At 43.9% G+C, this 27,771-nt stretch overlaps 1 long non-coding RNA gene and 1 pseudogene across 3 annotated transcripts in view; one reads left to right on the top strand and one right to left on the bottom strand.

Annotated features, from left to right (window-relative positions):
- Window positions 1-258: 258 nt before the first annotated feature.
- Window positions 259-27,771, top strand: part of LOC143267290 (glyceraldehyde-3-phosphate dehydrogenase pseudogene) — a 32,859-nt pseudogene continuing 5,346 nt past the window's right edge. Inside the window, exons 1-2 of one of the 2 annotated variants that reach the window (XR_013042277.1) lie at window positions 259-406; window positions 624-825. The product of XR_013042277.1 is annotated as a glyceraldehyde-3-phosphate dehydrogenase pseudogene, transcript variant X1 (transcript). Of the gene's footprint in view, window positions 826-27,771 lie in introns of both variants that reach the window. The other variant, XR_013042278.1, reaches the window with a different exon arrangement.
- On the bottom strand, window positions 22,535-25,840 carry LOC143267292 (uncharacterized). The gene is made up of 3 exons (XR_013042284.1): window positions 24,652-25,840; window positions 23,374-23,505; window positions 22,535-22,718 (listed from the first exon to the last, which is right to left on the bottom strand). It is a non-coding gene; the product is annotated as an uncharacterized LOC143267292 (long non-coding RNA).

The following is a 27,771-nucleotide window of genomic DNA, read 5'->3' as shown; positions in this document are numbered from 1 at the left end:
TGCTCTTTATTTAAAAATACTGAATTTTCTCATTGCTGTTTTTTTTCTTTTTGGCCTTGAGATAAAGAAAGTGAGTTACTTCATGTCTTTTTGAGAAACCCACCAGAAAGAATTTTTTTTTTTGGTTTGTTTTAAATATTAGCAGGGCCTAGGGAGCATTTCATACAGGGGCCGCTAGGTGGCAGTGTAGCGGGAGGGCGCAAAGCAGCATGTGAGAAACCTCTCTGGACAGACTTCTGGGGTGGAAGAGGAAGCAGCACGTGGGGCGGAGCTCCATGGTGGCCGAGGGACAGCGGCTGCTCTTTTATCCTAAATCCAGAAGTACCCGGGAAGCTGGATGTAGCTAAGAAAATTTAAGAGATGGCCGGCAATGGAGACTGGGGTCCCAGGTCCCAGAGGGTTCCAGGTGAGGGACAGTTGTGAAGAGAGCGAAGAGAGAAGTTCCAGGATGGGATTTCAGAGAAAGTGGGATGGACCGAGCTGTAACTCGAATTGTTAGAAGGCGTTATTAATAAAACAAACCTGGAGCCAGGTATTGGGCTGAACGCTGAATAGTCACAGAAACAGAACAAGCCACATCCAATCTCACCTTGCTAATTCCTCAGCTGATCTTGTTTCCTCAGACTCCTCATCTGAATGGATCTCAGCTGAACTGCTGCTAAAAAGCTAAAAGGTATATAAGTCCTCATGTCTTATATACCTTTCTGCTTCCTGCCATCACTTCCTGGGACTAGAGTCCTGTGTCACCATGCTTGGATGTTTCCAGTGTGGCTTTGAACTCACAGAGAGCTGGATGAATATCCCTTCGGAATGTTAGGATTAAAGGTGTGTGTGCCACCATTTTCTAGCATCTATGTCTGTCTAGTTCTGTTCTCTGACCCCAGATATGTTTTTTAGGGTGCACAGTATATTGGGGGACACAATATCACCACACCGTGCAGTGTCAGGATGGGCGTCCTGAGCCAGAAAGTCACCTCCCGAAGCCCCCAAGCCCGCACTGACTCCTCTCAGGAACTTTTTCCCTGGCATGCAGTATGTGCTGACCCAAGGGTGTCAGCTAGAAAGTGACTTCATAGGCAGCTAGGTGACAGACTGAGATCCAAGCTGCTATTCTGGACCCTCTGCCTCAGAGCTTAATTATTAAACAGTAAACCTTTCCCATGAGTTTTCAGCCCCCGACCCCCAGATCTGTTTATTTTCAAAGAACATGAGAGAGTCCTGAGGCCAGAAAGATTCTGCATGAAGGCAACATTTGCTGCTTGGTCTAGTGGAGAGTAGTCGAATCAGCCATGGTCACGGCAAATGCAAAGACAAGCAGAGAGGATAATGGGAGCACACATAATTGTGGAACCAAAATAAGACCAAAATGCTCTCACCCCAAAACTAAAGGCCTAAGACTGCTCCTTTTAGCTACAGGCCATAAGTTACTGGAACAGGCCATAAGTTACTGAGACCAGTCAGTTCAGATTCCAGAAACCAGGAAGTGTAAAAGTACAGAGCCACAAGATAGTCACGAGGTAATGCCTGCCAGACTATGGAATGTCTTCTCCCTGGTTTCCAGGGTAACTGACCACAGAAATGCCCCCACCTGAGGGCAGCCAATGAGAAATGGTGGCGGGCAACCACTCCCTTAGAAGTAATTTCTAGAAGTCCCTAGAAGCGAGCCAATCAGAATTGTACCTGTACTAGCACCCCTAAATGATGTAACCTTGTGACTTTTCCCTTTAAAAACTGAGCTTGCAGACAGGTGGGCGCTTCCTCCAGCCTCCACTGCGTTGGATGTATTAGACGAAGTCCCTGCCTAGGCTTGTATTGCTTTTGGATATCCAGAATTAAACCTTGCTTTTGCATTCTGGCATGCTCGTCTTTGGTGGTCTCTCTGGGGGTCACGATCTGGGCACAACAATAATAATAAGTCCGGGCTTACCACAGACCAGGCCTTTTTCAAAACGCATATTGGAGGAACAGGGTGGGCTGATAGAAATGAAGCAGGGGACTCACACTGTGTGCGACTTGCAAGGAGTGTCAGACTTTTGAAGTGTTTGACCAGGACAGAGTTTGAGTAAGATTCCTCCTTCTGGGAGGCCATGGCAGGGATCCAGACTGGGAATGATGATGGCCTGAACTGGGGGTGGGGGCCTGAGGATGGGTGTAGGAACATGGAGAGAAGAGGATTCATAAAGGCTTAGTGTGTAAAGTCGAAAAAAGAGTAGAGATGGAGTTAAGAGAGAAATGAGATGGATATTGTTTGTGTGAGGTTGACATTTACTAGAACAGATGTCTGACCTGGGTGATCTCCAGCTGTTCTAAGTATCCACCCCTCCCAGTACTTCACACCCACCCTATACACTTAAAATACTTTCTCTCACAGCAGCCCCAGGAAACTGTTAGAATGCAGATGAGGTCAAGTTGTGATGGCACAGGCCTGTAATCCCAGCACTCAGGCCAAGGCAGGAGGATCATAAGTTTGAGGCTAGTCGGACCCACATAGCAAAACACTTCATTTCAAAAGAAAACTAGACCTATGTTACTTGGATCTTCCAGTCGCTCTCTATTACACTGACACTTCATTCTCTCCTGATTCCCAAGTCTTGCCCTGACACCCCTCCCTCCTCAGGCCTTACTAGAGCCATCCTGTACCCTTAGCTAACTGTCTGTGCCCCATTGTGCTGCTTGCATGTGGTTGCTTGATGATGCCCAGAGTGTGTGGGCCCAGGGATCTGTCTTCTGCTTCCAATGTTCATTCTTTTAATTGCCTTATGTGTGAGCTCCTTTCCTACTTGGAATTTAGCTGGAAGGTCAGTTTTGTGGAGAAGCTTTCTGTGGAGACCCCATTGGGCCCTCAGACTGCACCATTCCATGTCATTTTGATTCTCTACATCTTTTATGAACAGTCATAATTCCATGGAATATTGGTTCCAACACCCCAGCATTCATAAACAGATACTAAATTGTGAGGATGTTAAGTCCTTTATGCAAAGTGGCACCATATCTAAGATACTCTATTTGCTCTATAAATTGTTTACCTGAGAAAATAAATACTATTCAACTGCCCAGTTATTTGTTTTCAATCCAGTGTTTCCATTTTGATAGTTCATGCTACATATAGAAGCAAGCCCCCCCACCACCACAAACACACACAGCTTTGTGAAAACATCTCATTCCACTTTGTTTCTGGATTTGTTTGCTTTTAAAAATGAGTGCTCTGCATATACATCTGCATGCCAGAAGGGAGCATTGGATCCCATTATAGATGGTTGTGAACCATGCTATGGTTGCTGCGAATTGAACTCAGGACCTCCAGAAGAGCAGCCAGTGCTCTTAATTGCTAAACCATCTCTCCAACTCATTCCACTTTGTTATACACACAACCTCTGTAACATCTACACTGGTACAGTCACAGTTACAGTTGGTGGTTGTTGGGTTTTCATTTGTTTGTTTCAGAGGTAGACAGGTAGACATCCAGCATGGGACCACATGTGCCAGGCATGTAAGTACTAGACCACTGACCTCAACACACCATGGAATCTCACTGACTCTAAGGAGACAATTCTATAAAATAGCTACATTCAATAATAGATTTTTGAAAAGTGTTTTTTGGTTTTGGTTTGATTTTTTGAGACAGCATCTCACTATGTAGCTGTCTGTCCTGGAACTCACTTTGAAGACCAAGATGGCCTTGAACTAACAGCTCTGCCTGCTTCTGCCACCATGCCGGTCTCAGCTTTTTAAGTGTTTAAAGGGGTGATGGATAAAGTACTTAAGTTACTGTGTTTGTATTCTGTTCTTATTTTTAGTGTATGTGTGTGCACACATGCATGAGTGTGAGCGCACATTTACACAAGTGTGTATGTGGAGTTCACACGACAAATTTCAAGAATCAGTTCTTGTCACAGTGAGTTCCAGTGATGGAGCTTAGGTCCTCAAGCCTGCTGGCAAGGGCTTTTACCAAACCAATGAGCCATCTCACCAGCTCTACCATATCGCTCGCTGTCAGTTAGAGACAGCTGCAAAAGAAAAAGAAAGCATATATCTGATATCTGCAAAAGAATCTGCTGTTTTCATGAATTTTAATTTTCTTTTTTCCCCAGTGCTAGAGATGAAACTGGGGCCTCATAGCCGGGAGGCCAGCTGACCTCATCCTAAGCCCATTCAGCAGTGTTTTAAAACAAAAGGGCACATCCGTCTACCTCAGGCTTTCCCCACACACCAGACCCACTCAGTCCATGATCAGTTCAGTCAGTGTCACATAGCTATTCTCGTTTGCACATGTTGGTGATGGGAGCATTTGAGATGAGTGACAGTTTGGGGTGTTGTCTTTGGAGTGACCCTTGTATCATGCTTGGTGTTTATGAATGCATCCATTCCACTTTCTATGCTACGGCTTTTTTCCCTACTGACAACACTTTCAACACCTTTGTTAGTTTAATCCTCACATTCTACAGTATTTCACTGAAAACATTTTCCTAGACAGTGCTATTAAAAAATAGGCAATGCTTCCCATTTATTTGCACAGTTTTGTAATCTAGCCATTCAGAAACTTCTGGTTGCAATGTTGTCAAAATAATAAGAATAATCAGTTCTTCCTAGTTATTTTTCTCGCTATGGTTGTTAGTTTTTAAACTGTAAAATGGCTGAGTCAAAGAGTCTGATCATTTGAAAGCTGTTCCTGCTCACCCAGAAAGCCAGCGGCCATCTGCATTCAGTTCATACTCTAGTGGCTACAGTGAGAAAGCCTGCAGCAGTCTGCATTCAGTTCATACTCTGAGTATAAGATGGTGGATACAGTGCCCCCCAGCCCTAAGCTCCATATAGAGACTTAAACCACTGTAGGGACTAGTAATAAAAGCTTGCTGATTAGGTGCATGCCTGAGTTTTATAGACAGTCTGAATCATCAATGCTTGTCATAAACCTGTTCCAAGTGTCCTCATTTGAATGAAGAATGATCTAATTATTTCCCATTACACCATTGACCAAGAAGTTACAGAGCATGACTGGAGCAGACAACAGCTCATGTTACTGCTGCCATATGTTTTGAGCCTTAGAGCCTGGTGAAAACTGGCAGATGAAGTTGCCACAGATTGCATTCACAGTACTGTGCAGTACAGTACACATGGGGAGACTAAAGACCAAAAAAGACTTAGCCAAGCCTCTTCAGATCCAGGCTCCTGTCTGCCAGTTTGCTGTTCTTGCAACTTCAGTCATGACTGGGGGCCACAGCTGCCCTGTGGTAGCTCTCTCCTCTTAGAACCTAAACAGTGAACAACTGAGTACTGTCGGCTAACTTAGAGAAAGGAAACACTCCCTTACTGGGTTTTATCACAGAGATTTCTAATTTCTTTCTGTTCTCATATGTTATCTGGCTTCTTTTTTAAAAAAAAATCATTATTTTTTTTACATGCATTGGTGTTTTGCCTTGGGTGTTGGGTACCCTGATGTATCATACCCTTTTCCACAAGGCTCAAAGACAATCATGAAAGATGAGACAGAAAGATTGTAGGAGCCAGAGGTCATGGAGGACTAGAACAAACTGTCTTCTGGTTATGACAGGACCACTGCACTCATGACCCACAGCACCTGTGGTCACTTACACAAAATCAAGCCAGTCAACTTTCAAACATAGAGTGGGAAGGGTGCTTGAGCCCCTACTCCTGACTGCTGACCTACGGATGAACAATGGCTTCTGGGAGGAGAGTCAGCTTTCTTCAAGAGTCTGCCACTGGGGTTATTAAAATGTGATTTAATGATAAAGATACAAAGTTGGGCATCACAGAGGTGGGGGCAGATTTGAGGTGGATTACTTGGAGTTGTGGGGTAAATATGATCAAAATGTAGTCTATTATCCACATATGAGTGAGTACATACCATGTTTGTTTTTCTGAGTCTGAGTTACCTGACTCAGGATGATCTTTTCTAGATCCAGCCATTTGCCTGCAAACAGAATGATGTCATTGTTCTTCACTGCTGAGTAGTACTCCATTGTGTATATGTACCACATTTTATTTATCCATTCTTCAGTTGAAGGGCATCTAGGTTGTTTCCAGGTCCTGGCTATTACACACAATGCTGATATTAACATAGCTGAGCATGTGCCCTTGTGATATGATTGAGCATTCCTTGGGAATATGGCCAAGAGTGGTATAGCTGGATCTTGGGGGAGACTGATTTCCATTTTCTAAGAAAGCGCCATATTGATTTACAAAGTGGTTGTATAAGCTTGCATTCCCACCAACAGTGGAGGAGAGTTCCCCTTGCTCTACATCCTCTCCAACATTGACTGTCTTCAGTGTTTTTGATCTTAGCCATTCTGATAGGTGTAAGGTGGTATCTCAGAGTTGTTTTGATTTGCACTTCCCTGATGATTAGGGATGTTGAGCAATTCCTTAAATGTCTTTCAGCCGTTTGAGTTTCCTCTGTTGAGAATTCTCTGTTTAGCTCTATATCCCATTTCTTAATTGGACTGTTGGGCATTTTGATGTCTAATTTCTTAAGTTCCTTATATATTCTGGATATCAGTCCTCTGTCAGATATGGGGTTGGTGAAGACCTTTTCCGATTCTGTATGCTGTCGTTTTGTCTTGTTGACTGTATCCTTTGCTCTTCAAAAGCTTCTCAGTTTCAAGAGGTCCCATTGATTGATTGTTTCTCTCAGTGTCTGTGCTACTGGTATTATATTTAGGAAGTGATCTCCTGTGCCAGTGCATTCAAGACTACTTCCTACTTTCTCTTCTAGCAGGTTCAGAGTAGCTGGATTTATGTTGAGGTCCTTGATCTACTTGGACTTAAGTTTTGTGCACGGTGACAGATATGGATCTATTTGCAGCCTTCTACATGTTGATATCCAGTTATGCCAGCACCATTTGTTGAAGATGCTTTCTTTTTTCCATTGTACACTTTTGGCTTCTTTGTCAAAAATTATATGTTCATAGGTGTGTGGGTTAATGTCAGGGTCTTCAATTCGATTCCATTTGTCTATGTTGGCATCAGTTTTTATGCCAGTACCAAGCTGTTTTTATTACTGTAGCTCTATAGTAGAGCTTGAGGTTAGGGATCGTGATGACTCCAGAGGTTGTTTTATTGTACAGGATTCTTTTGGCTATCCTGGGTTTTTTGTTTTTCCATATGAAGTTGAGTATTCTTTTCAGGTCTGTGAAGATTTGTGTTGGTATTTTGATGGGGATTGCATTGAATCTGTAGATTGCTTTTGGTAAGATTGCCATTTTTACTATGTTAATCTTGCCTATCCATGAGCATGGGAGATCTTTCCATTTTCTGACATCTTCTTCAATTTCTTTATTCAGGGACTTAAAGTTCTTGTCATATAGGTCCTTCACTTGCTTAGTTAGAGTTAACCCAAGGTATTTTACATCATTTGTGGCTATTGTAAAGGGTGATATATCTCTGATTTCCTTCTCATCCCCCTTTCATTTGTATATAGGAGGGATACTGAATTTTTTTTTTTAGTTAATCTTGTATCCTGCCACCTTACTGAAGGAGTTTATCAGCTGTAGGAGTTCCCTGGTAGAAATTTTGGGGTCACTTATGTATACTAACATATCATCTGCAAATAATGAAAGTTTGACTTCTTCCTTTCCAACTTGCATCCCCTTGATCTCCTTATGTTGTCTAATTGCTCTAGCTAGAACTTAAAATACTATATTGAATAAGTATGAGGAGAGTGGTCAGCCTTGCCTTGTTCCTGATTTTAGTGGAATCGCTTTGAGTTTCTCTCCATTTAATTTGATGTTGGCTGTCAGCCTGCTGTAAATTGCCTTTATTATGTTTACGCGTGTTCCCTGTATTCCTGATCACTCCAAGACCTTTATCATGAAGGGGTGTTGGATTTTGTCAAATGCCTTTTCTGCATCTAGTGAGATGTTCATGGGTTTTTTTTATTTTATTTTGTTTATATGGTGTATTACATTGACGGACTTTCTTATATTGAACCACCCTTGCATCCCTGGGATGAAGCCTACTTGATCATGGTTGATAATTGTTTTGATGTGTGCTAGGGGTCTGTTTGTCAGTATTTTATTGACTATTTTTGCATCAATGTTCATGAGGGAGATCGGTCTGTAGTTCTCTTTCTTTGTTGCATCTTTGTTTGGTTTAGGAATCAGAGTAATTGTAGCCTCATAGAAAGAGTTTGGTAATGTTCCCTCTGTTTCTATTGTGTGGAACAATTTAAAGAGTATTGTTATTAACTCTTCTTTGAAGATCTGGTGGAACTATGCACTGAAACCATCTGGTCCTGGGCTTTTTTTTGTTGTTGTTGTTTTTGTTTTTTGTTTTTTTGTTGTTTTTTTTGGGAGACTTTTAATGACTGATTCTATTTCCTTAGGGGTTATTAGACTATTTAAATAGTTTATCTGGTCTTGATTTAACTTCGGTATGTGGTACCTATCCAGAAAATTATCCATTTCTTTTAGGTTTTCCAGTTTTGTGGAGTAGAGGATTTTAAAGTATGACCTGATGATTCTCTGGATTTCCTTATTGTCTTTAGTTATGTCCCCTTTTTCATTTCTGATTTTGTTAATTTGGATGTTCTCTCTATCTTTTGGTTAGTTTGGATAAGGGCTTTTCTACTTGTTCATTTTCTCAAGGAACCAACTCTTTGTTTCATTAATCTTTTGTATTGTTCTCTTTGTTTCTATTATTGATTTCAGCTCTCAATTTGATTATGTCCTGGCATCTATTCTTCCTGGCAGACTTTGCTTCTTCTTGTTCTAGAGCTTTTGGGTGTGCCGTTAAGTCCCTAGTGTGATATTTCTCCAACTTCTTTATGTGGGCCTTTAGTGCTATGAATTTCCTTCTTAGCACTGCTTTTATAGTGTCCCATACGTTTGGGTATGTGGTGTCTTCATTTTCATTGATCTCTAGGAAGTCTTTAATTTCTTTCTTTATTTTTTCCTTAACCCATTGGTGATTCAGTTAAGCACTATTCAGTTTCCATGAGATTGTAGGTTTTCTGTAGTTTTTGTTGTTGTTGAAATCTAACTTTAAACCATGTTGGTCTGGTAGAATGCAGGAGGTTATTCTAATTGTTTTGTATCTGTTGAGATTGCTTTGTGGCCAAGTATGTGGTCGATTTTAGAGAAGGTTCCATGGGGTGCTGAGAAGAAGGTATATTCTTTTTTGTTAGGACTGAATGTTCTGTAGATATTGATTAAGTCCATTTGAATCATGACATCAGTTAAGTCCTTTATTTCTCTGTTCAGTTTCATTTTGGGAGATCTGTCCAGTGGTGAAAGTGAGGTGTTGAAGTCTCCCACTACTAATGTGTGGGGTTTTATCTGTGATTAAACTTTAGTGATGTTTCTTTTACATATGTGGTTGTCCTTGTGTTTGGGGTATAAATGTTCAGAATTGAAACTTCATCTTGGTTGATCTTTCCTATGATGAGTATGTAATGCCCTTCTTGATCTCTTTTGATTGATTTTAGTTTGAAGTCTATTTTGCTGGATATTAGGATGGCTACACCTGCTTGCTTCCTCCTTTTTTTTTGTTTGTTTGTCCAGACAGGGTTTCTCTGTAGCTTTGGAGCCTGTCCTGTATTAGCTCTGTATACCCGGCTGGCATGGGACTCACAGAGATCGCCCTGCCTCTGCCTTCCGAGTGCTGAGATTACAGGTGTGTGCCACCACCACCCAGCATCCTGCTTGCTTCTTAAGACCATTTGATTGGAAAGTCTTTTCCCAGCCTTTTATTCTTAAGTAGTGTCTATCTGAATTTGAGGTATGTTTCTTGTATGCAGCAGAAAGATGGGTCCTTCTTTCATATCCATTCTGTTAGCCTGTGTCTTTTTAGAGATGAATTAAGTCCATTGATATTAAGGGATATTAATGATGAGTGATTGTTCATTCCTGTTATTTTTTTGGTGGTAGTGTGTGTGTACTTCTCTTCTTTGGGGTTTACTGCTGTGGTGTTATCTATTGCCTGTGTTTTCGAGGGTGTATCTGACTTCCTTAGGTTGGAATTTTCCTTCTAGTGCTTTCTGTAGGGCTGGGTTTGTGGCTAAGTATTGTTTAAATCTGGCTTTGTCTTGGAATGTCTTGTTCACTCCGTCTATGACAATTGAAAGTTTTTCTGGGTCTATTAGTCTAGGCTGCCATCTATGATCTCTTTGCATTACATTTGTCCATGTCCTTCTGGCTTTCAAAGTCTCCATTGAGAAATCAGGTGTTATTCTGATGGGTTTCCCTTTATAAGTCACTTGGCCCTTTTCCTTTGGTGCTCTTAATGTTCTTTCTTTATTCTGTATGTTTAGTTGTTTAATTATTATGTGGCGAGGGGACTTTATGGGGGGTCTAGTCTGTTTGGTGTTCTATAGGCTTCTTGTATCTTCATGAGCATTTCCTTCTTTAAGTTGGGAAAGTTTTCTTCTATAATCTTGTTGAACATATTTTCTGTGCCTTTGAGTTGGTATTCTTCTCCTTCCTCTATCCCTATTATTCGTAGGTTTGGTCTTTTCATGGTGTCCCAACTTTCTTAGACATTTTTGTTGGCTTTAGTGTTTTCTTTGACTGATGAATCTATTTCTTCTACAGTATCTTCAATGCCAGAGATCCTCTCTTCCATCTCTTGCATTCTGTTGATTATACTTGCATCTGGAGTTCCCGTTTGTTTACTCAGATTTTCTATTTCCAGAATTCCCTCTGTTTGTGTCTTCTTCATTTTTTCTATTTCCCTTTTCAGTTCTTGGACTGTTTCCCTCATCTGTTTTGTTGCTTTTTCATGGTTTTCTTTCAGGGATTTATTGTTTTCTTCTGCTTTATTTGTCCTTTCCTCTAGTTTTTTATAGAGTTCTTCCCATTTTTTATTTGTTTGTTCCTCCATTTCATTTTTAATTTCTTCTTTATAAGCTTCTAGCATCTTCATGATGCTATTCTTAAGGTTGCTTTCTTCTGCTTCTTCCATTTTGTGATGTTCAGGTCTAGCTGTTGGAGGAGGGCTAGGTTCTGGTGATGCTGTATTGCTCTTTATTTTGTTGTATGTACTTCTGCCTTGATGTTTACCCATCTCTTTGTGGATTCATTCTTGTTCTTATAAGCGCCCTTGGCACAGACAGAGCTGACAGATTCAGGAAGCTCTCTCTGGTCTAGATGGAAGCTCTCTGGTCCAGATGGGAGCTCAGGGCTCTGGTATTTATGGGGACTCCAGGCAGGATGGGAGCTGGGGGCTGGTCTCTAAATCTCAGGAAGTGGCTGGGGTCTCCAGTGGATGGGCATGGGGGCAGGGCATGGAGATTACAGGGTCTGCCGAGGGTCTTGGAGAAGGGGAAACTTCCCAGTGTGGGGGGGTCCTGCCCGATGGCCAGAATCTGGGGCCAAGTTGAGCAGGTCTTCCCCAGAATGGCTGGTGCCCAGGAATGGGACCTAGGGGCAGGCCTCTCCGAGTATGACCCCAGGCACTCACTTCTTGTCTCTTTCTTTTTCTTTAAAGAGCACCTGTTCCTCCCTCCTGGGCCCATTTCCTCCACAGTTACTACAGGGCACATCATACTTATTTCAATGTCTAATTTCCTTTTGTACAGAAAGTGGATTACTGGCGGATGCCCTCCTTCCTAAGAAAGCAGAGATGGGTATTCAATCCTATTTCAGCCATCCATTGACATAAGGCTAATAAAAGTCATCATGACCATGAGATCTATAGCTAATCGAGATGTAACTTATGATTATTGTTACTCCTTCCTTTCACTCTCTAAGGCAACCATTTGCTCAAGAATATTAGTGAAGAGGGAATATGACTGTGATGGCTATTCTTGGTTGTCAATGTGAATTTTATATGATATTAACTAAAATCGAGAGCACATCTATGGGAGACTTCATTTGAAGAAGGAGGATCTACATCTAGTCCTGATCTTTGAGGTAGGAAGTCACACCTTTAATTCATTCTTTAACCCAGATGTAATCTGGACCACTCCTTCTGCTGGAAGCATGTATAATGAAATGGAAGAAGGAAGATTTACTCTTTCTCTGCTTGCTCTTGCCTTGCTAGCACATACATTTCTTCACTGGCATTAGAATCTACTTCTTTAAGATTATAGCATAGACTACAGACAGCTAAGATATTCAGTCCTGTGGACTGAGCAATTACTGGATTCTTGGACTTTCCATCATAGCCAGCCCTACTATGGTCCCTACCAGACCACAGCCTGGAAGTCATTCTAACGAATCCCTTTTCTAGATATAGAGAGTTTCAGTTTGTAACTTCTGTTACCCTATGAGCCCTGAATAATACACCAGGCATGTAGAGAGGATATTCTAGAGCAGTTTGTGTCTCAGCTATGTCACAAATTCCCAATGGTCACCTTCCTGTAACTATTCTTCAGGTGATGCTTTGGTGTTGGCTTTCTTGGCTCCTATACCATCTCAGTAGTGACAGTAAAATAGAGAAAGTCCCACATCTCTCCAATGGAATGCAGAGTAATACAATTAAATGAGAGCCTCAGATGGAGAGATTCTAGGATAAGTGAGGAATGGAAACAACTTTCCATGTCTTAGCTTTTGTGGGCCATGACCAGGCACCCGCACCCACATGAAGATCAGAGGACAGTTTGTCAGAGGTTTGTTGTCTCCTTCAATCATGTGAGTCCCAGGGAAGAAACTAAGGCCCATAAGCCTGGCAGTAGGTACCTTTGCCCACTGAGCCATCTCTCGAGCTGATCACATTATCCATGGAATTGAATGAGCTTTATATATATATAGATGTTCTGCATGTATATGTGTTCCTTATTTATGAAGAGTAGATTCTTTCTACCCTTGTATGACAACACCAGTTTGGCACCCCACAGGATTATTTCCTCCACACATTAACTCTCTGATTCAGTCTCAGAAGTCAGAACAGGTCCAGGGGAGTTTCACAAGAATAAAGTACTCATCTGGAAGGAACCCTTCCTCAGTATACAGTGAGATCTGCTTTGGGAAAAGAGCAGCATCAACCATTCCTCTTCCTTCCTAGCCTTGCACAGGCATGCGCTCCATCAGAGGCACATGGCTTTTGCTGCAGGCTTCATCCACTCTGGCTGGTCTGAAGCTTCCTCCCAACACTTAGCTGGAGCATCAAGAGGAACTCCTAACCACACCTACACCACCAGGAGGGTGTTCTCAGTTCTGAATTTCATCAGATGGCCCTAATCTGCAATGTCATCCAGGATGAGATGTGAAAGATATGCTCCAACCCTGACAATAAGTGATGCTGGAGCAGGATCCTGAACCCATGAACACCTTGCATGGAAGCATGGCATCCTAAGACAATTACCATGCCTACAATATATTTGTCCCTACTGGACTCTCTAAATTTCTTGGGTCTGATTCATTGCAACTAATACAGCACACATGGCTAGAAGGACAAAAGTCAAGTCTAGGCAGGGGCTGAAGAGATGGCTCCTTTACTTTGAGTAACTGTTTCTCTCCCAAAGAACCAACAGGGCAGCTGAAAAGCCTTTTTAACTCCAGTTTCAGGTAGAATTTGATACCCTCTTTGTTCTCTGGGGGAATTGCATACAGAAACACACATACATATAAATAAAAGAAAGAAATCTTAAAAAAAAAAAAAGCACTGTTGCACTAATGCATCATGAAGGCCAACAGCAGCAAAAAAAAAAAAATAATAACGTCCCAAAGTATCTTTGAATTCAATCTGTCTGTTATGAGGTTATCACTGAAGCTATATTTAAAGAAAACCAGAGGAAGATAGCTCCAGTTTTTTATTTGTTTTTATTTAAGGTTTTATTGATTCTCTGTTAGTTTCACATCATGCATCCCAGTCCCACTCTTCCAACTACCTGTTTCTTGAATCTGTGCTCTGCCCTTGATACCTCACATCTAAAATAAAAAAAAAAATTTCAAATAAAAACGGAAATCCCAAAACCAAAGAAAACAAACAAGAATCTTGCTGAGGAATCTGTACTGTGGTTCAGTGAGTCACACATTACATCCTTTAGTCTATGCATCTTTTCTTGTAAGTGTTCTGGCCTCTGATTTCTACTACACTGTCAATAATCCACCCTTACTTGGACTCCTCTTGGATATAGAATTGATATCTGTGTCATGGAGATCCTGTAGCTCTGATCTGCAGATCTGGGCCCTTCACAGGCTCCTGCAGTTCATAGAAGAAGAGGGTGTTAGGGTGGAATAATTTATAGCCCTTCTTCTGAAACTGGGTGGTAGCTGAGTTAGTGAGGCCACCAGCTGTCCCTCATCTTCACACCTGAGCAAGCGCTCCAACTCTGTCCCAGCTAATTCACTAAATGCAGCAGGCAGAATGTACAGAGGCCAATTCTCCTGCTCTCATGCTCTCCTATTTGGCTCACCCACTCTCAGAACAGAAGGACCAGCTCTACTGTTTTGGACAGGCAAGGTGTTGTGCCCACTCTCCCAATTGTTGCCATTGGAAAGGGGCAGACCCAGCTCTTCTGTTCTCATGCCCCAGAGGTCAACTCTCCCACCAGCTTCAGAAAGCATATGCTCAGGTGGGGAAGGCATCTTTTCCTCACCCTTGCCAACACAGGTCAGAAGGGGAGCAGAGTCAGCTCTTCTGCTCTCACACCCTCAGGACCAGCTCACCTGCACCACCACTAACAAGGTCAGCTCTACATGCTGCTCAATCCAGGTGCAGGACCCACTCTCCAAGTTCTCCCCAGTGCTGCAGCCTGTGAGGGGCAGGGTTAACTCTGAATCCCTATCCTGTCTTCAGTGGTAACAGCTACTAACACCAACATAAACTGAAGCTCTGGCAAGGTAAATGTTCCAGATATGGCCATTAGCAGCAACCTAGACCGGGAGGACACCATAGCCCCTGGTGGCAGCATTGGCCACTCAGAGCTGCGTGGCCCTGGAAGAAGCACAGCCCTTGAGACTGAGATGGTTCTGTGTGTCTCTTGGTTGGCAACAGAGGCCACAGACACTGGCTGCATTTGCAACTTGGACCCAGACACGGTGCTAGGCTGCTTGCTGGGCCTGGATGTCTCCATGGCCCTGGTTGGCAATGCAGGTCACTCAGATCAGCATGGACACGGCAGCAGGACCCAAGTGGGTCCATGTGGCAGCCCATATTCCAGGCATCTGCACTGTCTTTGATGGCATCCAGAGCCTGGGACATCAATGCAGACCCTGGTTTCAGCAGAGCCATGGACCCAGATGTGGCCCTTGGCAATGGTCCCGGCACAGAGGTCACAATGGTCCTGTGTGGCAGCACAGTCCTCTAAAACACACACATCCTCATGGGATCATATCCCTTTGACAGTACCATAATTATAGGTGGTGGCCCAGGCTGAAGGCACCTGCTGAGCCCTCAGTGGTAACAGGAGTCACAGATACCAAAACAGATGCCCAGAGCTGTGTCAAGGCCATGGACAAGATATGGCCCTTGGATGCCCTGGCAGGGGCATCAGCAAGGCCTGATGGCAAACAGGACTCTGGTGTTTTGCATACTCCCTTAGTAAATGTTTGGATATCCTGTGAGGCATTAAAACAGTACTGTTGTGTTTCTCATTAATATGGTTCACATGATCATTTCATGAAATGTGTAAACAGAATGCTATAGTTGAGGGATAGCTAAATATACAGTCACAAGGATACAGTATGGATCCCTTTGTCATCAGGAAATGGGTATACACTGATGGCAACACTATCCACATCCAAAGCCCTGTGTATCCCTGGCTTGGCTGGGAACTCACTATGTAGCCCAAGCTGGGCACACAGAGTTCTGGTGTTAAAGGAGGTTCTGGAGTTACAGGATGGAAACCTCACACATGATATTAAGAGTGAAGAATTGGAAACTTCTCTGTCTAGAACAACTTGACATCAACACAATCCGTGACGGATTTCCCACCACATAGAGAGGGATAGCTAGACCGCCAGAGCCATCGACATTAAACTGATAGAAAAAGTCTTGCTCACCAACATCTCTGCCCTCCATGTTGTAGTACCCCTCACAGAAGCCACATTCTGCTGATGTTAGGGTTCTCAGTGATGCTTTCTTTTCTTCAGGAGCACTGAGTCAACAGACCCATGGATCTAATGAGGGCTGGATCACCTAGAGGTCACTTGGTGTTTGTCTCACTAGTGAGATCACAGCTAAAATGGGTGTCTTCATTGAGGGTCCTTAACCCTAAGGGTGGAGAATGTCACATAATCAAGATGTCTGGGACTTCTTTGGCCTCCTTAGTTTTCCCTCAAGAGCTGCTGTCAGAGAAGGAAAGACCATCAGATCTAGAGCAGCCTGGCTGGGACACAGCTTAGACCAGCTTTGAACCCAGAGCAATGCTGACCAGAGAAATAGGTCTTAAGAGTGAAGAGTGAGGAATCACATTTTTATTAATAAAAATACAGTCATTTTTCTCAATAGTGGCTTAAAGGGAGCACAATGTAAACAGTAAACAGCCTTATCAAAATACCAAACAACAAGAACAAAAGAAAGAACAAATGAATTCAAAACCTCAAACCATAACAAAGAAAACCAAAAAACCCGAAGGAAACAAAACCCAACAAAAAAATAAGCTAAGCAGCTTGGTTAATTAAAAGATTAGGTTAATCATACAACAGACTTTGAGGCACAGTCCGACAGAGTGTGGCTGGCCTTAGAAACATGGTAGGAAGGCAGTTGCAATTGTAAAATGCCTTTTCAAAGCAAGTATAGCCATGCCCCATGGGACTTTGTAGGGTGTCTTCTGAGGAGGAGGCTTCCATCCTAGGGTGGAGAACACCATGGGTTCAAGTGGTCTATAGCTTCTTGGCCTCCTCAGTTCTCTCAAAGCTGTTGTGTGAGAAGGAAAGGCAATCAGTCCAAGAAGCAGCCTGCCTGGGCCACAGGCTAGACAAAATCAGGGCCTATTCACACTGGAAGCCAATGTCAAGAGACTCCAGTCCCCATGAATGCCATGGTTGCAGGGTTTGGAATGCAGTGGTGGCTCACTTGCTTGTGATACTTCCTGCTCCTGCTGCAGCAGCTCTGTCTGCAGGAGGCTCTCATCCTGGGCTGTAACATGGTCCAGGTCATGCTGGAGATTTTCTGACCTAGAGGAGGAAGGCAGTTAGGGAACAGGCCTGGTGGGGACCTGCTGTGTCAGCTGTTTAGCCTGAACCAGCTGTAGTCACTGGAACAGTCCAGCACGACCTTTCAGCTCAGGTCATTCCCTGCATTTCCCAGGAGTGTAGTGTCAAGGTGCACCTTATCCTGGATTTTATTCTGTGTTTTAAAATCTGCTGGAAGACAAATTGAGAACTATATCTTGCTGGACAAGAAAATCGACACATTTCTCCAGTTGACTAGATACATTGTTTTGAGAAAACATAACAATGTATCAATGTCTGAGTGACACTTCAGGGCAGATGTACATGGCCCTGATTAGATACCAGGTGAATAATAGCAACATGAGAAACTGAATGTAGTCCCTCTAGAGAGCCTACAAAATAAAATCAGTGAAGGTCATGATTATTCCTACAGCACAGAGACCTGCCTGAGTTCAACACCTCAACCCGTAAATAATCTTATGTCCAGAAAAATCTTTTCTCAGGAGACAGATGCACACTGCAGAGAGCCTGTAATCAGCAGGAGTGTGCTGCATGCAGAGCTACCCAAAAGTAGGAACTTCTTTCTAAAGGCGATGTTTTTGAAGGAAAATAAAGTAACAGGAGCACACACTGTCCTTCAAAACTAACCCTCCTCGTTCCACATCCTCTCCAGCATAAAGTGTCTTCAGTGTTTTTGATCTTAGCCACTCTGACAGGCGTAAGGTGGTATCTCAGAGTTGTCTTGATTTGCATTTCCCTGATGATTAGGGAAGTTGAGCAATTCCTTAAATGTCTTTCAGCCATTTGGGATTCCTCTGTTGAGAATTCTCTGTTTAGTTCTAAAGCCCATTTCTCAATTGGACTGTTGGTCCTTTTGATGTCTAATTTCTTGAGTTCCTTATATATTCTGGATATCAGTCCTCTGTCAGATGTGGGGTTGGTGAAGATCTTTTCCCATTCTGTAGGCTGTCGCTTTGCCTTGTTGACCGTATCCTTTGCTCTGCAAAAGCTTCTCAGTTTCAAGAGGTCCCATTGATTGATTGTTTGTCTCAGTGTCTGCGCTACTGGTGTTATATTTAGGAAGTGATCTCCTATGCCAAGGTGTTCAAGACTATTTCCTACTTTCTCTTCTAGCAGGTTCATAGTAGCTGGATTTATGTTGAGGTCTTTGATCCACTTGGACTTAAGTTTTGTGCACGGTGACAGATATGGATCTATTTGCAGCCTTCTACACGCTGATATCCAGTTATGCCAGCACCATTTGTTGAAGATGCTTTCTTTTTTCCATTGTACACTTTTGGCTTCTTTGTCAAAAATTATATGTCCATAGGTGTGTGGGTTAATGTCAGGAACTAGGGGAACTCTCCTCCACTGCTGGTGGGAATGCAAGCTTGTACAACCACTTTGGAAATCAATATGGCGCTTTCTTAGAAAATTGGGAATCAATCTCCCCCAAGATCCAGCTATACCACTCCTGGGCATATACCCAAGAAATGCTCAATCATACCACAAGAGCACTTGCTCAGCTATGTTCATATCAGCATTGTTTGTAATAGCCAAAACCTGGAAACAACCTAGATGCCCTTCAACTGAAGAATGGATAAATAAATTGTGGCACATATACACAATGGAATACTACTCAGCAGAGAAAAACAATGACATCACACGGTTTGCAGGCAAATGGATGGATCTAGAAAAAATCATCCTGAGTGAGGTAACCCAGACTCAGAAAGACAAATATGGTATGTACTCACTCATAGGAAGATGCTAGATGTGGAACAAGGATGACTAGACTGCTACTCACATCACCAGTGAGGCTACCTGGAAAACGGGACCCCAAAAAAAGACACGGAGAAATGGACGAGATCTACATGAATAGCCTGGTCATGAGTGGGAACAATGAAGGGCGACAGTCGAGGGAAAGAGTGGGAGATCCTAGCTGGATCAAGAAAAGAGAGGGAGAACAAGGAATAGGAGACCATGGTAAATGAAGACCACATGAGAAGGTGAGAAGGGGAGGAAGCAGAGAGCTAGGGAGGCCCACGGAGATCCACAAAGATACCCCCTCAAAAGACTGCTGGCAATGGTCGCGAGACGACAGGAACTGACCTACTCTGGTGATGGGATGGCCAGACACCCAGATAGTGGTGCCATAAACCCCATCCAAGGACTGAGGAATCTGAAGGCAGACATCCACGTCTGGGCCCCTGGTGGAGCACTGGGAGTCTAATTAGTGAGAAAGAAGAGGGTTTATATGAGCGAGAATTGTTGAAGCCAAGGTTGGATAAAGCACAGGGACAAATAACCAAATGAATGGAAGCACAGGATCTATGAACCAAAGGCTGAGGGGCCCCCAACTGGATCAGGCCCCCTGAACGGGTGAGACAGTCATTTGGCTTGATCTGTTTCGGAGGCAGCTGTGCATTGGTGCCAGGTCCTGGGCTCGTTGCATGATTTGGCTGTTTGAATCCTGGGACTTATGCAGGGACACTTGGCTCGGTCTGGGAGGGGGGAATGGACCTGCCTGGACTGAGTCTACCAGGTCAAACCCGGTCCTCGGGGGAGACCTTGATCTGGAGGAGGTGGGAATGGGGGGTGGGCTGGGGGGAGGGGTGGGCGAGAGGGGGAGAACAGGGGATTCTGTGGCTATTATGTTGAACTGAATGGTGTTGTAAAATAATAATAATAATAATAATAATAATAATAAAAAAAGCAAAAAAAAAAACTAACCCTCCTCTTGCTAGGTTGAGGACTACCATATGGAGATTTGTGGGGAGACATAGGGGATACTGAGAAGATATAAGATCACAGAAGGGAATAAGGGGTACAGACTCCTCAGAAACACGAAGGTTCAAACATAGTGTTTCCTGGAGAAGTTCTTGTTAACTGGGCTAGCACAATACACTGAGGTGATCTTTCCCTCACTGTGGCTGAGAGTCATCCAGATGGGGAGAATCCCCCCCCCAAAAAAACAAAAACAAAAACAAAAACAAAACAAAAAAACAGAGATCCAGGTACAGGTGACCTACATTGTTCTAACTGCTCCTCCCAGCTTGGGCTCCCACCTCATTTCAGAGACACTGAAGTGATGTTGCAGCTTTTCTGCCAAGTCCCTTTGCTGGGTGACAAGCTCCTTCTGATTCAGCAGGCCCTTCAGTCTTTCATCCAGGTTTTCTTGCTCCTGTTTTATTAGAAGATTGTGTTCTCAGAGGAGAGTTGCTCACTCACATTCACACACATAAAGTCAGGAACACACACAAGTACATGTATGCACACATACAAGCACACTGTAATGCACTAACACATTCAACCTCCCTGCCAATTCTAATAAAAGGAGAAATCACCAAGAATACTATTGAGAAGAAGATAAACTTTTGTTGGATGAGAAATGAACACAGTGGGCATGAGAGATAGGCACGGTACTTTCTCAATAAAGTTGGTCTCCACCATCATTAAAAATATTTCATGAGTAATTTCAGAGAAAAACAAACACATGAGTTTACACATTCACACACATACTTGCACTGGTAGCACCCATACTCCCAACACACACATAAGCACTTACCTCTTCACATACAGGAAATATGGGCACACACACACCCACTCACCCACAGGAGGTCATATACAGAAACCAAAGGAACACTAATGTCCAGATAATAGCCAGCATTCACACACAGAGAGAGGCTCACCCACACAGATGGACAGAAATGGGCGCGCGCACGCGCACACACACACACACACACTTCCTGAACCTATAATGGCCAATGAGAGAACTGCTGCCTTGCAGCTCCTTTTCTGCTGCAGGGGGAGGTCATGGGACTTCTCTGCTGTGTACAAGGCTCCTAGACTCAGTCAGGATCTGCTACCCTGGCCTGCACTTACTTTTCCTTCCATGAACTTTATACATCCACAAACTTACTGATCACACAGGTTTAAAATTAATTCATCATAGTCTCTTCACTAAACTTACCCTAGCTCCTCCAAGAAGACCTGGATAGCTCAAGTGAAAGAGAGTGACCATGGTCAACACCCAGGAAGTTGTCAACAGATTACAGTAAATATGGTATAAATTCAGCCCCAATTACAGTCAGAAGGAGGCCAGTGACATAACATGCAGTACTTTCCAGGAACCCAGCACTCTGCACAACTATGAGAGGGAATCTGTGCTGAGACACAGCCATGCACATGATATAGTCAGCAACACAATGTCAGCAAGGAGATGCACTGTGGGATTCCGTGTTGTGAAGCCAATGAGACAAACAAGACATTTCCTGTGGTGTTAGCTCTGTGTAGTGAAAAGGAAGAAGTCTAGTTTTTATTTTTAAAATGGCTGAATTGTTTGATTTTTGTTATTTATTAAAAACACACATATACCAAAGCAATAAAAGTGTATAAACACAAGAGAAAGCTACTCACTCCTTTTTCTTTTTAGCAATTGAAACTTGTGACAATTAGATGAGACAAAACAAGACAGAAGGCCCCATTGAAGAACAGGAGATCCGGAGTGCTGGCCAGCCAGAGGAGCCCAAACAGAAAATTTCAGGTTCAGTGAATGACCTTGGTTCGAGGGAAGAAGAGAGTAAGCAACAGATGACAACATGGGGTTTCATTATGTAGTCTCTGAATACACCGGTCTATGTACACATTTACATACACCTAAGGATCACACACAGACAACAGGAATCAAGAGCAAGCAGAAAAAAGAAAAGGATATCACATTGAGTGGACAGATGAATTTAGATTATGCACATCAGGTGCTTCAACAGAGACCACAACACAGGTATCCATTCCCTGGAGACTAAAAATGCCTAGGGTAGAGCACACAGCTTAGTCAAACTATGTTGAGGTGATTGGAGAAAATGTTCTCTTCAAGTCTCAAATCTGTAACCCCAACCCTCAGGCTGTCAAAGTCCTCCCACATCTGTGGTCATTGAGTCAGCTCCAGACTGGAAACTCCAGGATGGGAGAACTGCCCAGCACCACTCACAGAAAACAGGGCTGACAAGCTGATACTCAGCTTCTGACAGTATGAACCAAGACTTAAGCTAAAGAAAGAGAACAAAATGGGATGCAGGAAGAAAGGAGAAGCCCACATGCCACCCCAAAAGTTGACAATGAAAAACATTCACTTGACATTGGCCTAGTGCTCTAGTCCTTGCATGCTGCTTCCTACTTATGATCTCACATGACCCCAGAATGCAAATGAGCCACAGGCCACTGACCTAATTAATGAGAGCTCTGTGGTATTTTCCAATTAGCTCCCTGCATAACAGATTCTAATATAATGACATGTAGGTGTGTGGTATCTCACAGACCCATCTCTCTGAATATACTGCACTTCCAGCAGAGCAGGAGGGTAGCTTACTAATCAACCAGTATCTAGCAAGAGGCTAACTCTATGAAAAGACGTGTGAATGATCACAGAAATGGATTCTGGATGGGTGGGTGGATGGTTACATGGGTGTCTCTATGTTTATGGTTGAACAGTTGGGCAGCCTGCCCCAACTGCCTCAGCCTACCTGCTGCAGCTCAGCACAGGGATCACAGATCTTCACATGGGCCTCCTTCAAGAGCTTCTTCACCTCCTCACAGATCTCTTGAAGTTCATTCTGCTCCTTCTACAGCAATATGTTCTGGAGTCTCAACCCATGTACCTTCTTTTTTAGCTGAGTACACTCTCATAGGACCCGGCCATTGAGGTAACTAAACAATCACCAAAACATGGTGAGCCAGAGTGAGCCTCCATTTGCCATCCCTACCTCCAAGTACCACCAACCATGAAAAGTTGGCGGTCCCTAGACAGCACAAGAATGGAGCTCACAGTAGCTAAGCCAGCATCACCAAATGTAGGACAAATCCAGAGAAGAACCAAATTCCAGACAGATTCAAACTACTTCTGAAAATCCTGGTACCAAAAGGGATCCTGTGCCTCTTAGAACAGGGTGCAGTCCACACCTGTGCTTAACTGTTCCTGATATTGGGAAAGCACCAGCAGATAGAGGCGAAACACTCTCTGAAGGAGGGCAGAAGTCCCAACAGGAATAACTGCTCTCTACTGATCCCAGGCAAAACAGATCTGAGAAGCCCCTGCCAGTGCCCAGAGAACCTGGGCTGCCAGATATCCCCATCATGGTGGAAACCATTTTTCTGTCCTAGGGCTCCTGAGTTGGGCAGGACAATAATAGGAGGGCCTCAGTGCTTTTTCACACTTTGCAAAACTGAGTCCAAGAGGCACAAATTGAAGGGCCATAAGGCAGGCTACTGGCTCAGAGGCACACAGGCTAGAACCAGAGCCCTCACTTTGGGTCAAGGAAAAAGAAGGGCAGAAACAATCCCTCCCAAGCTATTGGCCACTTACCTAAAGTATTCAGTCTCCTCAATCAGTCCCTTGCACTTGTCCAAGGCATCACTAATCTCCATGGGCAATTTATGGAGAGCTGACATCACCTGCTTGTGTTCTATTTCAAGCATCGCAATTTCGAAATTCAGCCTGTGGTAGGGCATGGCCCCAGGAGAAAAGCAGCCCATGAACTCAACAAGAATCACATAAATGAGGCTGTGTCATGGACTACTCCAACACAGTGGATGCCACAGCCTGGCATTTAAACACTGGGACCTCCTGGTTCTTAGTAAACATCCTATCCTGTCCTCAGGACACAACAGCCAGGAGGTTTAAGGGGTTGGGGCCATTGCTGCAAGCACCCTCAGTGGCCTGGAGCCTTAGATAAGCACTCTAAGAAGTTCCAAGGATTCTGTGCCACATATCTGGACATACAAGAAACCTATGATAATATTTCTCCTGTATCCAGAACAGGGATTCTCATTCTTGGTTGCCTATAACTACCAGAGAACAAGAGCACACAATTATATTTCCAAGGAGGAGCCCCAACTTCAGGATGGTTTTATAAACTGCACAGGTGATTCATATGTTCTACCGAGGTGAGCACAGTGAGCAGGATGGTGATGCTCAAAGTGGGGTTCCCTTGCTTCAATAGTGGTATCACCTGGACCTATGTTAAATTCTCAGACCCTTTCCCAGCCCCAAGACTCTCAGAGGCACACACACATGGAAACACACACACACACACACACACACACACACACACACACACACACACACACCACATGATCAGGATGCCCAAGAAATGTTGAAATGTGACAATGTCACAGAGTATAAGAAGACCAGAGGGGAGCTGTGATGAGCTCCAGGCCTTCCAGCCACACCCTGAGATGGATTAATGGACCAGGGCCCTCAAGCTGCTGCCAGGAGCTTTCAGGCATTCATCTGATGGTCAAGTACAAAGACTCCACAAACTCACAGCACCTAACATCTCCCACAAGCTAACAACACCTGTCAAGGACTCTTGAAATCTATGTCCAGAGTTCACACACTACCTTCTTTACCCCGAGACTGAAATTCAGGCCTCAGGAACTGCTTTTCATTTGGAGGAAGCAAAACAGCCTGTGTCCCCATCTAATTCCAACCCAGGCTCCAAGTTCTGCATCTCAAAGGAACTCATGAAAATTAATTTAGGCAGCAGGACCCCCTGGAGTTTCAGGTTCCTGTTCCTCAGGAAACCTGGGATTGATACTGTGGTGTCAAGATGGTCAGCAGAGAACTGGGCATAATGACTACCTGTTGTTCAAATCCTTGTTTGTATAATTGGCCAGGATTCCACCCAGCTCATTTCTCTCACATTCCATATCATGTAAGCGAATGGTGAGTTTATGTTTTTCAACTGCTGCTCCTGCACATGTGATGGTGGAGAGTTGGGATGGTGACACTGCAGTAGTCCCTGCAGGTAGATAAAGACAAATGAGCATGTATTCTTGAATGGCATAGGACCAGGAGAGTCCATGCTGAGTTCCAAGAAGAAACCTAAGGAAGAGAAAATGCTAGGAACCCAGTGAAGCTTCGGAACAGCAGGGCAGCTATCCTCAACCTGGGGCCCCTGAGCTCTGTCTCTGTCCTCAACCACTGTGGATAATCATGTGCCTCACTCCCTAGTGCAGTCCCATGGCCCTGGAAGGCATAAGCTAGCCCAGCTAAGGAGAAGTGATTGACATTGTCAGCTCACATCTGATGTGATGCAAGTAAGGCCTGTTGTCCCTAGAGCTTAGAAGCACCAAGTCATCATCATATGTGTCTAGGACCAAAAATTTTGAAGATGTGTTGTGTGGCCAAAGGGGGTTTCCCTCCCTTCCTACTGGCATCAGATTTCCATGGAAACTGAAGGAATCCACTAGGATGAAGTGCAGCAACACCCTACCCAGAGAGGGACAGCTCAGTGGTCCATCTGTTTCTTCCAATCCTCTTTCTCAGTCAGAAGGAATTGAAGGAATTCCCAGAAAAGCAGCTGCAACCTGGACAATTCATGGCTCTCCTAAACTAACCTTTAGAAACTCTTGACTCTGGGTCTGCTCTTTAGAAAGCCAGAGAAGCTGGACTGGCCCATTACTACGCAGAAACTCCCAGCTGCTGAGCTCCACTACTACAAATCTCAGCTCAAGTTTACCTCCTCCAGGAAGCTTCTTGTCCCCTGCTCTGGACTCACTCTGCCTTCCCCAGAACCATTTATTTCTCCAGGTTTTACACTGAGACTAAAGGCCAGCTTCCTTCTGCCTCTCTCTCTGGTCTCTCCATGTTCTCCATTCTCTCTCCCAAGCAGCCTGCTCAGTCTTGCCAACATGTCCATGGGAACTGAAGGACTAACCCACAGTCATTGGTGCTGCCAAAACACTGGTGACATCACAGAGAACACCAAGCACTCTCCATGATAGAATAGAATCTCCATGGAAGGGATGATTAGGGTCACCCCCGGCAGTCCTCACTTATCCACTAACTAGCTCTTCTGCATTTCATCAAAACCATGTTGCCCTTCCCGGGAGCCTTCCCAGAAACACAAGGGAAGACCTTTACCACCTCCTCCTTACAAAGTCAAATTTCTCTTTCTGTTTCATTGGAATATTTTCACTACTTCATGTATGGGAAGTTGAAGACTCACTTCAAAATACAACCCAGGAAATGACTGGCCCCTTCTTGAAATCTCTAATCAATAACATGAGAAATAAATATTGCTAGGGAATTAAGTCAAAATGGTGGGAAGGAAAGGTCGATCCCCTGATGTCAACAAGCACATTGTGGAGGATTCCCAAGGCTGTTACAGTATGTGGATATGGTGGGAGGTTGTGGGTGTCCTGTCAGAACAATGAAATGTCCCTTAGTTAATCAGAAAAATTTCCCTGAATCAACACTGCAATAAATTCAAGCCAACACGATATTAGCAAATTTGTAATCAACTAGTGACATGTAAGGCTGGAGATGATAAGAACTGGGACTCTCCAGGTGAGCCCTGAGACACAAGAGCAAACACTCCCAGGAAGAGTGATGGTCCATTCCTGCACTCAAGTGTGAGGAAACATGAATAGCTAGTGAGAGGCCAGACAGAGATATGTAAGGACAAATGTGTCACAGTCAAGGGGACAATATGTAGTGTGTCACTGTTATGTTGCTTTACTTAGAGCTACACAAAGACTAATTCCTTGATGTGGAGCCACCTGTAGCAATGCACATGCCCTTAGGAAGGAAAGGGGTGCAGCCAGCTTACAGAATACTCATGGGAGCATGAGAAGGGCAGGCAAAGGACACAGGAGACATACGAGGGGTCCTTTGCCGGAGACCTTTCCAGAGCCACACATCACACTCGTGAATTTTCTGGCAGTCCTGAATTGAGGAGCTAGCAACATGTTCAGCCTGGATTGCAAATTCTTCAGAAGACTGGACTGTGGTCTCAGGAAGGTACTTGGTGGAACCAAGAACAAATGAGTGATCTGGGGTAAACCATGTCCATTCAGATGTTATATCACACTGACAACCTAATTAGACAAAGTTATGTATCTAATTGCCTAGTCTCGAAGTAAAAGCACAGTACCTGCCCTATGCACTACCTCATCTCAGTCAAACCTGACCCACTGAAAGATGCTCAGAAAGTAACTGACAGATGAGTCTTTGTCCTAGCAATTTCTCAAAGACCAGACTTGAGTCTCCCCCTCTGTGGATGTCAGTTCTCCCATCTCTCTATAGGGAGGTGGATGTCTCAGAAGTCAGTAGGTTTCCTCTGTCTCTCTAGACAATGTAACCCAGGGGACATCCTTCTAAAGCTTATTCACAGCTACAGAGAATGCTCTGTAGCTTCGGAGCCCTCAGCCAAGTGCTTTGAGAAACCAGAAAATTGCTACTGTCACACTCAGGTAGTATATAAATGATCGCCTCACTTGCTCTACACTTCAGACTCTCATGTTAATGGGGAAACCATGGGGAGGGGGTGCATCATCACTGATAGTTCAAGACACCCAGAGCTAACAGGATGGGGACAGTCTCAGTCCAGGTCCACTGAATCTAACAGCTCTCAGGCTGAACTGTAGACCTGTACGCCATCAACAGTTGGTATTCAGAAACCTCAGGGGTCATTTGAAGGCAGCAGCATTTAGTATTCCTGCCCTGATAGTGGTGAGATGTAAAGCATGAGAAAACCTTAGGCTTTGTCAGCGCAGTCTCCTTTCCCTATTATTATTGGCACACAACTAAAAAACTCCAGTGTGTGTGGGAGGGAACACAGTTATGGTACAGAAATCTTATTAGTTTCTCTGTGCCTCCTTCCCAACTCAGAGTGAAAGCAGATGACACCCACCAATGCAGCTAAAGGCTTGTCAATTCCTGAATCTGTTAAACTAACCATCATGGATCCTTGATCTG

Source organism: Peromyscus maniculatus, chromosome 9 (assembly GCF_049852395.1).
Source record: "Peromyscus maniculatus bairdii isolate BWxNUB_F1_BW_parent chromosome 9, HU_Pman_BW_mat_3.1, whole genome shotgun sequence".
Lineage (NCBI taxonomy): Eukaryota > Metazoa > Chordata > Mammalia > Rodentia > Cricetidae > Peromyscus > Peromyscus maniculatus.
Note: the sequence above shows the minus strand (reverse complement) of the source record. Positions and strands in the feature narration are given on the sequence as shown.